At 28.2% G+C, this 14297-nt stretch overlaps 1 pseudogene; it reads left to right on the top strand.

Moving 5' to 3' along the window:
* The first annotated feature begins 10569 nt into the window (after positions 1-10569).
* Positions 10570-12842, top strand: LOC7463034 (lamin-like protein; annotated as a pseudogene).
* Positions 12843-14297: the final 1455 nt, after the last annotated feature.

The following is a 14297-nucleotide window of genomic DNA, read 5'->3' as shown; positions in this document are numbered from 1 at the left end:
CCCCATCAAATTACTAGAAAGATATGTAACTATTCGTTATAAATGAGTTTATAAAACCTATAAAGATACTTTTTGTAATATCTAACAATATAAAGCTAGATTTGTAGCTGAGAGTTACACTTAAAAGGAAGGCATAAACTACCATGAAACATTCTCTCTATTATTAAATAAAGATTCATTTAGAATAATAATGGCATTGGTAGCTCATTTTGATTTAGAGCTATATTAGATGAATGTGAAACAATATATCTAAATGGAAATTTAGATAAAGAAGGTATGTATGAATCAACCTAAAGGTTTTTGTGATGACATAAATAGCCACATGGTTTATAAGATAAAAAAAAATCTATATATAGACTAAAACAGGCCTCCCGATAAAGGTATATTAGATTTCACAATGTTACAATCTCATACAGCTTTATTGAGAACATTGTTGATCAATGTACATACCTTAAGGTTAGTGAGAGCAAATATATCTTTCGTGTGTTCTATATGTAGATGACATTTTGTTTACAACTAGTGACTTGAGTTTGCTATATAAGACTTTTATATGAGGATTTAGGTGAAGTCTCTTATATTATTAGCATAAAGATTAAAAAAGACAAGTCTTAAATAACATTAGAACTGTCTCAATATGCATATATTGAAAGTTTTGGAAATGTTCAAGATGTCAAATTGTGTACCTTTGGCAACACTTATTATCAAAAGGAACAAATTTAATCAGAATTAATGTCCACAAAGTGCATTGGAAAATGAGCAAATCAGTAACATTCCCTATGCATTTGCAATTGATATTTTGATGTATACACAAGTATATACAAAACTTGATTTGATATTTATAGTAGGAATGTTGAGAAGGACTCAAAGCAATTCAGGAATAGATCATTGTGAAACTGCTAAGAAAATCATTAGGTACCTATAAGAAACCATTTATTATAGGTTGACTTACAAATATATTAATCACCTTGAGGTGATTGGTTATTCAGAATCGGATTTTATTGGTTATATGAATAAGAAAGTATACTTTAAGATATATTTTTCTTTTTGTCAGAGGAGTTATATATTGAAGAAGTACTAAACAAACTATTGTTGCTTTGTCTATTATGGAAGCAGAATTCATTGCATAGCATGAAGTAATGACACATGCGATTTGAGATTTAATTTCTAGTCTTAAAGTTGTTGGTTACATATCAGAACTAATAAGAATATATTATGATAATTCGACTACAGTTTTCTTCTCTAAGAATAATAATAATGGAAGCCAAAAGAAGCATATCAATATAAAATATTTCATCGTGAAAGAGAAAGTGAAGGAATATGAAGTGCTCATTGAGCATATTAAGGCCCTGTTTGTTTTTGCGTTTTAAAAGCGCTTTTGAAAAAATTTGAAAGTTTTTTATTTTTTTCTTTAGTTTAAATTAATATTTTTTTTTAGTATTTTCAGATCATTTTGATGCACTGATATCAAAAATAATTTTTTAAAAATAAAAAAAAATATTATTTTAATGTATTTTCAAGTGAAAAGCAACCGCAATCACACTCTAATAGCGATAGAGATTTTATGGATTGTATGAGTCTAGCTAACTCATTTGATGTTTGACTTTATTTTTTTTAGTTGATTGTCTAGATATTTTTTATGTTATTATTAGAGATTAAATTGATATTTAGTGCACATAAAATATTATTTTTGATATTTATTGGGATATATAAAGTTGGACCCTAATGACTTATTGAAAGTTTATTCATAAATTTTAGTTACTCATTAAATGCTTATTTTGATGATGAAATATATTGTAATACATGAAAGAAAGTATTTGATTATAAAGTACGACTTGATTTAAGTGAGTGTTTTCACTTACTAGTAATTTGGACTCTACAAAGATATTGTCACTTTTTAAATGGTGTCATTTGGACCACATATAAGAATGTTAGAAAAATATCCTTAAGGTGACCTGTATTCCATGTGGATTTTGAAATTAATATATATATTCATTTTGATATCTACGGATCAGATCTAATTTTTTTTATTGTAAAATAAATACCCAAGCATTGCTAATGTGTTTTTTTAATGAAAAATAATAATCATGAGCTCAAAATACAATGCATATTTGATGATATCTTTTATAAATATTGATACGACGATATATTAGATGATATGTTTTTAAACTATTGAGACAATGATACATTAAATCAACCCGAATTAACTTGTCAAATCTGTGACCCGAGTTATGAGACCATGATAACTTTGTAGAAAGAAAATCAAAATAAACTATAAAGGTTAATTCATAAACAACTTGATGTTGAAGGAAGAAATAAAAAAAAAAGATAAAAAAACTACTCGAGTCAACTTGAATTAACCCACAAAACCGGCAACTCAGGTCATGAAAGCAAAATAACCTCATAGAAAGCAAATTCAAAAATAATTACAAAGATTAATTTCTAACTAACTCAATGTTGAAGGAAAAAAATAAATAAAAAAACTAAAAAAGGACAAAAAACAACCTAAGTCCACTTGATCTAACCTGTTAAACCCGCGATCTAAGTCATAAGATTAGGATAACTTCATAAAAAGTAAATAAAAAAAATTATAAAGCTGTATTTATGATAGATCCAATATTAAAGGTTGAAAACGAGAAAAAAACTAAATGTATGAGATTGTAATAACTCTATAAAAAGCAAATTGAAAAAAAAAATTATGAAGCTTAATTCCTAAACAACCTAATATTAAAGGATAATTTGTTTTTTTTTTTAAAAAAAAGATTGAGTTGTTGGATGGTGAAATTGAAAAAAACAAATTCAATTAAAAATGACAAAAAAAACCAAGTCAACCTGGATCAATTTGTCAAACTCGTGACCCAAGTTATGAGATTAGAATAACTCTATAGAAAGTAAATAAAAAAAAATTATGAAGCATGTTTTAAAAAAATACTCAATTAAAAAAGGACTGAAAAAAATAAAAATAATCAACTCAGGTTAACCTATAAAATATATGATCCAAGTTAAAAAATCAAGATAACCTCAACACTTTATTATTCATGGATGGAAATAATATGTATCGTATTAATTTACTGCTATCCTATGTTTATATATTTAGCATATTAAATTTATTTTACAATCAACACATGTACACAGCAAAAAAAAAAAAGAAAAAAAAAAAGAAGAGAATTTGTGATTTCAACAATCACCACATTTTGAGTTCAAATTCATGTAAAAAAACAAAAATAGTAGATGTTAAAATCATGAAAAGCAAGGCTATAAATGAGGTCACTAGAGACGAAAGCAAAGTGGTGGGAATATCGCAATTTACACATAAAGTTATATAATCAAGGGCACTATCAGCCCAAGCAAGAGGACGGGCATGAAATAATCCATCCGAGAGCTAGTTCATATAGACACAAAGCCACTAACAAATTTTACAATAATGATGCACCTGATTATATGAACAGTGTCACAACCCTAAACTTCTTTGGTGTTTTTGTTTATTTCTTTTTCTACATTTGAAAAATTCTAAATTATATATTAAAAAGAGCAAAAATAGATGTCAAAACATGGTGGTAAATATAATTTATAATGAGTATTATTAAATAGATCAAATACCTTATAATACAATACCATGACCAACCAAAATTGATTTTTTTTCAACACAATTTGCATGACATGTTCAAAATATTAATGTACTGATGTTAAAAATAATTTTTTTTAAAGATATTATTTTAATGTATTTCCGAGCAAAACATATCCTCTGTAGAACACTGCCATAACTAAAAATATGATCAAAGGAAAAGCTTTGGACGAATATCTCAAGAAAGCTACTATGCATAGTGCATGTACACCGATAAGAAAGGGTAATGACTGTAGCTTGAATTTGATAAAACATACCTATTTTTTCAACTAGATGAAAGAGAAAATCAAGAACCTTAGAGGTCAGCTGTAACCAAGCATAAGTTTGATGGCTTTTTACATAAAGTGAAATCCAAGAAGACATATGTGACAATTTGAAACCACAAAAAACAATAACAACGATAAAAACAGGTCGAGGCCAGGTGATAGAAGCACAAAAAGAGAAAATAAAGGGGAGAGGAAATCAACAACTATTATGACAAAAAATGAAGAAAGAGAGGAAATCTAGACCTCCATCCTTCAAAAAAAAAAAAAACAAAATTCATAATTCATATGAAAATACCAATTTCTTTTTAGTTGTGTAATTCACTAGAAATATGTTTTCATAAAATAATAATGTACATTCAAATATTTTTTTCTCATAATAATGTAATTTTAATTTTAGTTCACGCTTTGCCATATAAGCTCTCTCTCTAAAAACACACATTTTTTTTATTTTAAATTAGCAACTTTGATTATTTTTTTGAAAACTATTACAAGCAAATTTTATTTCCTCTTTGCCTAAAAAAGGAGGAAATAAAGAAACAAAAACATGCAAGGATTCATAAGTTTGGACCCCTCTCCATGGAGTTTTTCTATTTTTTTTATTTTAAATTAGCAACTTTGATTATTATTTTTGAAAACTATTACAAGCAAATTTTTTAAAAAACAAATACCATAACTAAAAAAACAATGTTGGGACCAACTGGTTACAACAACTTTATTTTCTTGATATGAAAACCCTCTTTCCCTTTTTTTGTTATTCTTTCTGGAAAAAAAGGAGATAATTAATTATAAATTAAAAAAGAATGTGGTTTTGTTGTACCCTTCCTCACAAAGTACTATTCATTGGAATAATACTTTGTTTTTTTTTCTTTCTATTAATCTTTTTTTGTTTAATTTTATTTTTTAATATTAGATTTTTTTCTATTTAATTATCATACTCTCATGGCATGGATCCTTGGCTTGACGGGTTAACCTGGTTTGACGGATTAATCTAGATGACTCAGATCTTTATTTTTTTCTTAATTAGTTGTTTTCTTTCAATTTCATCCTTTAATATTGATTTGATTAAGAATTAAACTTTATGATTTGTTTTGTTTACATTTCATTAGATTATTTTGATCTCATGACACGATATTAATGCTTAACGGATTAACCCGAGTTAATTCGGGTTTTTTTTGTGTATTTTATTTAATTGATTTTGTTTTTAATTTTATCATTCAATATTGAATCGGTTAGGAAACGAGCTTTATAATCTATTTTGATTTGCTTTTTATGAGAATATCTTGGTCTTAAGATTAAGGTCACGAGTTTTGGCATTTTAACCCTGGTTAAATCATGTTATTTTTTCTTTCTTTCTTTCTAAGAGGTTATATTGGTCTCATTATGATCCAGATTGCGGGTTAACCTAATTGACTCATTTTTTTCTCTTTTTAAAACTGATTTTTTTTTTCAATTTCATCAATTAATATTGTGTTTAATTGGGAATTAGGCTTTATGATTTATTTTGGTTTGTTTTTCATTAGGTTATCATGGTCTCATGAGTCGGTAATAGTGCTTAACGGTTAACTCGGGTTAACTTGGCTTTTTTATGTAATTTTTTTAATTAAGATTTTTATAATTTTCATTGTTCAACATTAGGTCCGATAGGGACGATTGAGAATTGTTCTTTATAATTTGTTTTGACTTTCTCTCTATGAGATTATCTTAGTCTCAAGACCAAAGTCGCAGATTTGACAGGTTAACCTGGATTAAATCATGTTATTTTTTTAAAAATAATTTTTTATAAAGTTATTTTAGTCTGATGACCCGGGTCATGAGTTTGATGGATTGACTCAGGTTGTTTTTTATGTTTTTTTTAATTGATTTTTTTAATCTCATCCTTTAAAATTGGGCTAGTTAGGGATTGAAATTTATAATTTGTTTTGATTTGCTTTTCATGGAGTTATCTCAATCTTATAACCTGGGTTGCAAGTTTGACATGTTGACCCGAGTCATTTCTTTAGGTCCCTTTTTAATTGATTTTTTTTTCAATTTCATCCTTCAATATTGAGTTGATTGAGAATTAAGCTTAATAATTTATTTTGACTTACTTTTTATAGGGTTATTATAGTCTCATAACCCGAGTCATGAATTTGACACGTTAATCCAGGTTATTCAAGGTCAATTCAATATGTTGTTATTTTAATATTAAGAAAAGATATCATCTTAAAATTTTGTTTAGTCAAAATTTATCTTTACAGGTTGCATATGTTGTTTTGGGACTAGTAAAGTCAACCGGGTTACATCGAGTAAACCATCACATGATTTTCACTAGCAGCATAGCGAGAGTCAATCATTTAGTTAAACACTAAACTACCTGTAGTGTGTAATTGAAAGCACTAAATAGTAATAACCAAGTTTAAGAGAAAAAAAAAGTGCAGGTAGCTACTAAAGCTATAAAAAGAAAAGAGAAATAAAACATAATATGACAAGACAAAAGAGCACCCTATTTTTCCAAAAAGAAGAAGAAGAAGAAGAAGAAAGCCCTAAACTATTGATGTTAACCTTAACATTAAATCACATAACCACTGTTAATGTTGGAAAAATATTTAATTTTTAGAATATACTTAATTAAATGTTTGTTTGAACAATGTTTTTTGGGGCTTGGTTTTGGGTTTTAATCAGGGTTAGGGTTTGTATTTGAGGTTAGGGGTTTAGTTAGGTTTAAGGATTGAATTTATGATTTAAGTTTGGAGTTTGGAGTTTGAATATAGAGTATTATAAATTTCAAAATAAAACAACTTTGGGATTGGTGTTTTTTTAAAAAACACGGTGGTCCTAACAACATTTTCTTGAAAATGTACAACATTTTAAAAAAATATTGGTCCCAACATTGTTTTTTTTTTTAACAGTGTGATAAGTACTTAAAAGTATATTTTATTAAGATTTTATATTGTCATATTACATTTAAAGTATCATTAAATTTTCTAACTTAAACATGTTTTATAATAACAAGTCTGATAATATAATATATCTTTAATTTATGGTATATGTTGTTTTTAAATGCAAGTTTATAAAAAAAAAACATATCTCACAATTCAGAGAATTGATTGATGTATTTAATTATTGAAATTGAGGTTTATGTGAAGAGACAAAAGGAGGGTTAGGCTTAGAGAACAAATCCTAGTTGTGTTGGTTCTATTTAAATTGAAACACCATTTGGTTTTTAGGTTATAACTGGAGCTATCGACCTTAGATTCAAGTTTGGTTTATCTTAAGGGAAAGCTAAGATGTAGTTCTAAAACATTCATGAAGAGACTAAGACTCAATACTGTTGTTTTTAAGTTCAAATATTAGTAACAAAAGAAAAGTTTGAATCTATCTCACAACTAAGACACTATTCAGTGTTCTGCTCATATGTGCAGTTTTAGAAGCCCAACCATTCTTTTTTGTTTGGAAAGCTTAAACAATTATCTATAATTTTATGAGACGATCCAAGAAAGGTTTGAATAAGAAAATTCAGATTCTAGCATAATTGTACATTCTGTCTAATTTTACAACAACAATCATTCTGATGTTTTCCTAGACTTGAAGGGTTGTTTCGAGTATAAAATATTAAATCAAACCATGCATTGAGATCTTTTAGCAAAATTTGAATTAAGAATCTTTGACTTGGCCTTTTGGCAACCTATCAAGTTCTATATCTCCTTTGTGATTGGTGAACTTATACCTTAACTTTATATCTCTAAAGTGATGATTTATTTTGTATCTTTACACTAGTGAGTTTATTTGCTGTGGTGATTTATTTTGTATCTTTATAGTGGTGAGTTTGTTCATTTTTGTATCTCTTTGATTTGATACCTTAACTTGGTAAGTGAAAACATTCATTTGGAACTTTACAAGTTTCATTCTATCTCGATATCACTCTTAGTAACATGCACACAATCACCTTCAAACAAAGTTGCTTAAAGGTATTTACTCATAGTTCTCACTCGATATGTTGTTTGCGTTATACTGCGAGTTATCTTTTAAAACACAAGAGTTTTTTTTTTTTTTTTCTATCAAAGCAGCCCTTGAAAGTAGATCAAAAAAATATGCATGCATTGTTAATGCATTTTTTAACAAGAAAAAATAAAAAAAATTCAAAATGTGTTTTTTGTTTTTTAAATATTAAGACAATGATACGTCAGATTCACTCGGGTCAACTCGGGTTTAGGCTCCAAATACACGCCCAGGTCACTGACCCAACTTGACTTAATTATTTTATTTCTTTTCAACTATCTTTTATTTAATTATATAATAATAAAAATAGATGCTCATATAAAAGTAACCAAACATCTTTTTTTTAAAAAAAGATATGATAGGCTGTAGAAAAAGAATGCTTGCTAAAATTAAAAAAAAAAAGATAAATATAATCTTACTAAAAATTAAACTAAAATTTTCATAATATTTTAAAAAATTATGCTACGAACTAAAAGACATGAGGTGTTTGGTTCACTGTTCATATGAACAGTGAACCATACACCTCATGTGCTTTTTTATTTTTGTTAATCAAGCCTTTTTATAGTCTAATTAAAAGATATTAGGCTTGAAATTATAGTAAACATTCAACATTTAAAGATAAGGAACTAAAATTAAAACACAAAAAAATTTAAGGTTAACCTCACATTAATGATAATTTTTATTTTGTTTATTTTTCAGTCATCGAGTTAGAGATAGGAGAGAGAAAATCTTTAGAAAATGGTGTAGTTATCGATTTGCCATAATCTGAATACCGAAATAGAGGATCTTTGTGTCAATGAAATTTTTTTTCGAGAGAATTTCAATAGATGTGATTTTTCCCTCTAAACATTGTGGAAAAAGTAGAATGGGTTCGGTTTGGATCTAATATGCCACCATCTCAATATTAAAAAAAAGATGTTATCTTGGAATTTTATTTAAAGCCAAGCCATGCTTTCTATTGGTTGTCCAAGTTGCTTTTGGATCTGTCAAGTTGACTGGATCACAACAAGACAACTCTCATACGATTTAGTTTTAAAACAGTGATATCTAAAAAGTCAGGTCGAGAGATTTTAAAGTTGATCAATTGAGTGTGATTTAATAACAATACCAAATAATTATCTATAACCTAGATATGTTTTATTACGTTTAATTTTTTTTTTTGATCTGACCTATAACATAACACGACCTATAACTAGTGACAACTAAAATATATTTTTAATTAACTTAAAAAATTAAAAAAATAAATGTATATAATATATATTTAGTTATTTAATTTCCAATAAAATAAACTTAAAATAAAAAAAATAAAGGAAAAAAATATTGCGCACGGCTTAGAGGCCCAACATGCTTGGCCCATTGAAATTCAAGCTCAACGTAGGACATGCTAAGAAAGGACCATGGGCTTAGGCCATATATTTTTTTTTTATTATTATTTGATCAATTTTGTTTTTTTTTTAAAGAGTAGGTAGATGACTTGTCTTCTACAAACCTATTTTTCAAGCACTAGGGAGGTGGACAGGAAAATGATGGGCATTTTTTGACCCAAAAAATTAATTTTTAATATAATTTTATCTAAAAATACCTAAAAAAGACTTTTATAACCTCGAAAAGGAATTCGTCAAATAAAAAAACCCCAAAATCAATTAAAAAACACAAAATTAAATAGGAAAAAAATCTCTCAACTCAAATCTATTTTTTCCAGAAACTTAGAAACCCAAAACCACCTTGATGACATTTCTCTCGTTAAAAAGAACTCTTTAATACTAAATTTAACTATTTTTCTCATCAGTACCAACTAATCTCTTTCTCTCTCATCCATCATTTTTCTCTCTCCTCTCTAAAATTCAAGAATTGAAAATTGAACTAAATAAAATCTTGTACTAAAATTTTTAATTGGAAAATTAAAGGGACCCAAAGAAAATTTGAAAATATCCTAAGGCAAAATTAAGCAAAAAGGTGTTGACACCATTTTATTTTTCCAAAAGGGCTCCCATTTTTTGTGTTTCAATTTTGATCACCTCATTTGTAATTGTTTTCATAAAATTGACTTTCATTTTCATAATATCGAGCACCAATCTTTTTTTTGGAGATTGAGATAACCATATAAAAAAATAGATGGAAATAAATTATCAACCTTAAATCCTAATCAACACAATATTGAAAGAAAAAATTGAAAAGAAAAAAAATCGATGACTAAAGCCAAAAAAAAAAAAAAACAGACTACAATCGGCTCCAAAGATTTTTTAGAAAAAAAGAATTGCTATTTTTTATTAATCAATTTTGCTCCCCTCATTTTTAATCTCATAATCCAATTCTTTTTCGTGAAATCAAACACCAACCTGATATCATGATTTTATTTTATATGAGGATAAACATCTTAAAAATAGATTGAAATAAACTATAAACTTCAAATCTCAATCAACATAATATTAAAGGATAAAATTGAAAAGAAAAAAAATTCAATGACCAAAGCAAAAAAAGGACAAAAATGTAAAAAAGAAAAATATTGTGTGAATTGCGTAATGTTTCACCTCACAATGTAGATAAAAACACTGATTTTTTTTAGTTTATTTTTTATTTAATAATAAAAAGCTCATTAAAGACAACTTGAATAATTAAATTTTTATTAAAACTATAACATTTTTTTTTAGTTCTTTGAAATTAACTTAATTGAGTTTAAATCAAATTTAAATGGATTAATCAAGTCCCTAAAAATTAGCACTGTATTTTAATAAGTCAATGTCTTTTCTAACTTAACTTAAAATTTAAACTCAAACTCAAGTTAGTGTTTGAGAATGTAAATTTCTTAAGTCAACCTATAGGTCACGCGAGTTTAATAAACTTTATGTTAGTTGATATAATCTAAGATTAGCTAGTTTAGCTTGAGATTTTTCAGAATAAATAATCAAAGATGGCTGTGAATTGCTAGAAGCTTACAGGAAACCTTTTCTTGATAAGCACCCGCAAAGCGAAGCCAAGAAAATAAACATCAAGCAAAGAAAGACCTATAATAACACAACTCAAATTCATTAGCTAGCTAGAGTGAGCTACAGAAAGAAAAGAAGTAATGGAGAGAAGTGGGTTTGGTTCATCAATGACGGTGGCAGTGGCAGTGGCAGTGCTTGTTTTTGCCATGATGGTGATGGTACCTGAAGTGTCTGCAACTAGATGGACAGTTGGATCCAACATGGGTTGGACAACTAATGTCAACTACACTATGTGGGCTCAAGACAAGCACTTCTACAATGGTGACTGGCTCTGTAATTACAAATACTCTTTCTTGCATGAATCTAGTTTCAGATCTTGTTTATGCTTCGTTAACTGGGTTTCTCTTCTTTCTGTGTGCACGCTTTTGCTGTTTTGAGTGAAGGGTAGTGTAATGTTTTTTTATTTTCACTTACTTTGTTGGTCTCGGAGCTAGATGGGTAGATCTATAAATGGGATGCCTTTGAAATTGGCTTTAGTTTTCAAGTTTTGACCTTTTTCATTCTTTGTTGGATTAAGCTTCTAGTTTGCATTTCTTTAGGATATTTCTGCCTGCAATTAAGAGCTAGCTTGTTCTTCAAATGTGGGTGTTAATTAGCATGTCTTTTCTACTAATGCCCGGAATTCTTAACTAAATTCGACTTCTGAGAAAATTCTAAAGAAATCAAAGTGAAAACTGCATAGATTTTTATTTATTTCATTTCATTTCTATCAGAGGCTAATGGATATTAAATTCATGTTTCTTTTACCTTATTATAGCATGCAAAATTGAATTATATGATGACCAAAATGAGATTCCTATTGGATTTGATTAATCTTTGGATATATTATTGTTTGTACTAAAATGAGAGCATAAACTTTGTCAAAATCCAAACTCTAATTTAAGCATTATATTTAAGTCCAAATTTGGGGGTGAACTTTTACTTTGGCAATCTTTGCACATAGCTAGTTCATATGTCTGGATCAAGTTTCCTTCAACTGTACCTAGACAGAATAGATTCATTTAGAATAGTGAAGGTCTAAGTCTTTACCACGCTGTGTAAAGTAGTCTTTGATTGCTGCTAAGTTCAGTAAGTCAGACCTAATTCGAATATAGCACGATACCCCACATTTTCAGTTCCATGGCTAGAGATAAAATATTACATTTTTTGCCCTGTTGATACTACTAAGCTAACGGCGATGGCTAAAACCAAACAATAAGCTTTTCATGATTAATGAAACATACCCTAAAGTTGCTATTAAAGAGTATTCCTTTCAAATACATGATTTGCTCTTGTTTTCCAGTTCTTGTACTGTGCGTGTACCATGCGTGGAATTTAGTCATCTAATTCACAAAAATTAAACTTGATTTCAAAATTTTCCCCAGTTTTTGTGTAAGATAGGAACCAAATGAATGTGTTAGAGGTGAACAAAACAGATTTTGAGTCATGCAACTCTGATCATCCTCTTCACAATTTGACCAGGGGAGCTGGAAGAGATGTGGTTCCATTGAACGTCACTCGCACTTACTATTTCATTAGTGGCAAGGGGTTCTGCTATGGAGGCATGAAGTTAGCTGTCCATGTAGCAAACCCACTTCCCCCTCCCACCGCTGCCCCACTAAACGAGAAGAGTGGCTCGTCAAGTTCCATTCTCAAATGCCAGTATGTTCTATCAACTGTTTTCGCCATTGGTGCACTATGGGATGCATTTGTCTGGTTCTGGTAGCCCCATTGTTTCAGCATTTTCCATGCATATTATTTTCAACATTTCCTTCAACCAAACTGTAATAGGAAATTGAGTCTTTTTAAATTTTTGCTTTCTTTTTGTTGGGGAGTTTTTTAATTTATGATAGTTGACCCGAGATTGGATGTCTTGATGTGTAAGTTAGTCTAGGGTTTTGGTGTTTGAGTTTTTTAATGTGTTGAGTATGTTCATCGAAACGCTAAGGCATGTTTTATGCTATATACGAGATGACTTGCCCGCGCGCTGCCGCGGGCTTATAAAACAAATGCACTTGATAGTGTTATAATTGTGAACCAGCGCTAGATAAGTAATAGAAATTAAAGGTATGATGGAGCAAATATTTCATGACGGAAAAAAAAGTTGTGTTGGTGATCAAAAACTTAGAGACTGAACAAAATGATTTGTAGCAATCTACAGTGTTTTGTGAGGAAAGATACAGTGCTTTTGCCACATGATTTAGCTTTTCAGTTAATAAAAAGCAAAAAAAAAATACAAAGCTAAATTCTCTACCAACTTAATATTAAAAAAAAACCAACAAAGATAATTTTGGAAGGAAAAAAACCCATGAGAAAAGATGCTGCAGTAATTGACAATGTTTTGTGAGGAAAATTATAGCGTTTTTTCCAATAAAATAAACTAAAAAACTATTTAGAGAAATATTATAGCAATCCACAGTGTTTTGTGAGAAAAACTACAACGCTTTCTTCATATGATTTAGCTTTATTGTAATTATAATTCTTAACCAACTCAATATTAAAAAAAAAAAAAATCGACAAAGATAATTTTGGAAAAAATCATAAAAAAATCACATGGAAAAACACTACAACAATTCACAGTGTTTTAAAGAAAAAAAATAACAAAGCTAAATTCTTAATCGGCTCAATATTAAAAAAAAATCAACATAGATAATTTTAGAAAAAAAAAAAAACAAACACCAAAAAAAGGGGAAAAAATCATGTTGGAAACACTGTAGCAATTCACAGTGTTTTGTGATGAAAGCTACAGTGCTTCCCCACATGATTTAGCTTTATTTGTAATGACTTGTAATTGTAATTCACAAACAACTCAATATCAAAAAAATAAAATTGAAAAAGATAATTTGAAAAAAATTATAACAAAAAAAAATATGCGGAGAAACACTGTAGCAATCCACAATGTTTTATGAACAAAGCTACAATACTTTCCCCACATGATTAAGCTTTATTACAAAGTTAAATTTTAACCAACTCAATATTTTAAAAAAATAAAATGGACGAAAATGATTTTGGAAAAAAATATTACAAAAAAAGAAAACACAAAAGAAACTGGAAAAAAACTATGTGAGGAAAAACTGTATCAATCCATAGTATTTTTTGAGGAAAAACTTGTATTTACTTGTAATTACAATTCTTAACCAGCTTAATATTTAAAAAATAAAATTGACAAAGATAATTTTAGGGAAAAACATAACGAAAACAGAAAAAAACCATGTGGGAAAAAACACTGTAGCAACCAACAGTAATTTTCGAGGAAAGTTAAAGTGCTTTCCTCACATATTGTAACTGTAATTTTTAACCAGCTCAATATTAAAAAGTAAAATAAAAAAAGATAATTTCGGAGAAAATCATAAAAAAAAAACCATGCGGAGAAACACTGTAGCAATAAACAATGTTTTAAAGAAAAAAATTACAAAACTAAATTCTCAATCAACTTCATATTAAAAAAAAATCAAAAAATATAAT

Source organism: Populus trichocarpa, chromosome 4 (genome assembly GCF_000002775.5).
Source record: "Populus trichocarpa isolate Nisqually-1 chromosome 4, P.trichocarpa_v4.1, whole genome shotgun sequence".
Classification (NCBI taxonomy): domain Eukaryota; kingdom Viridiplantae; phylum Streptophyta; class Magnoliopsida; order Malpighiales; family Salicaceae; genus Populus; species Populus trichocarpa.
Note: the sequence above shows the minus strand (reverse complement) of the source record. Positions and strands in the feature narration are given on the sequence as shown.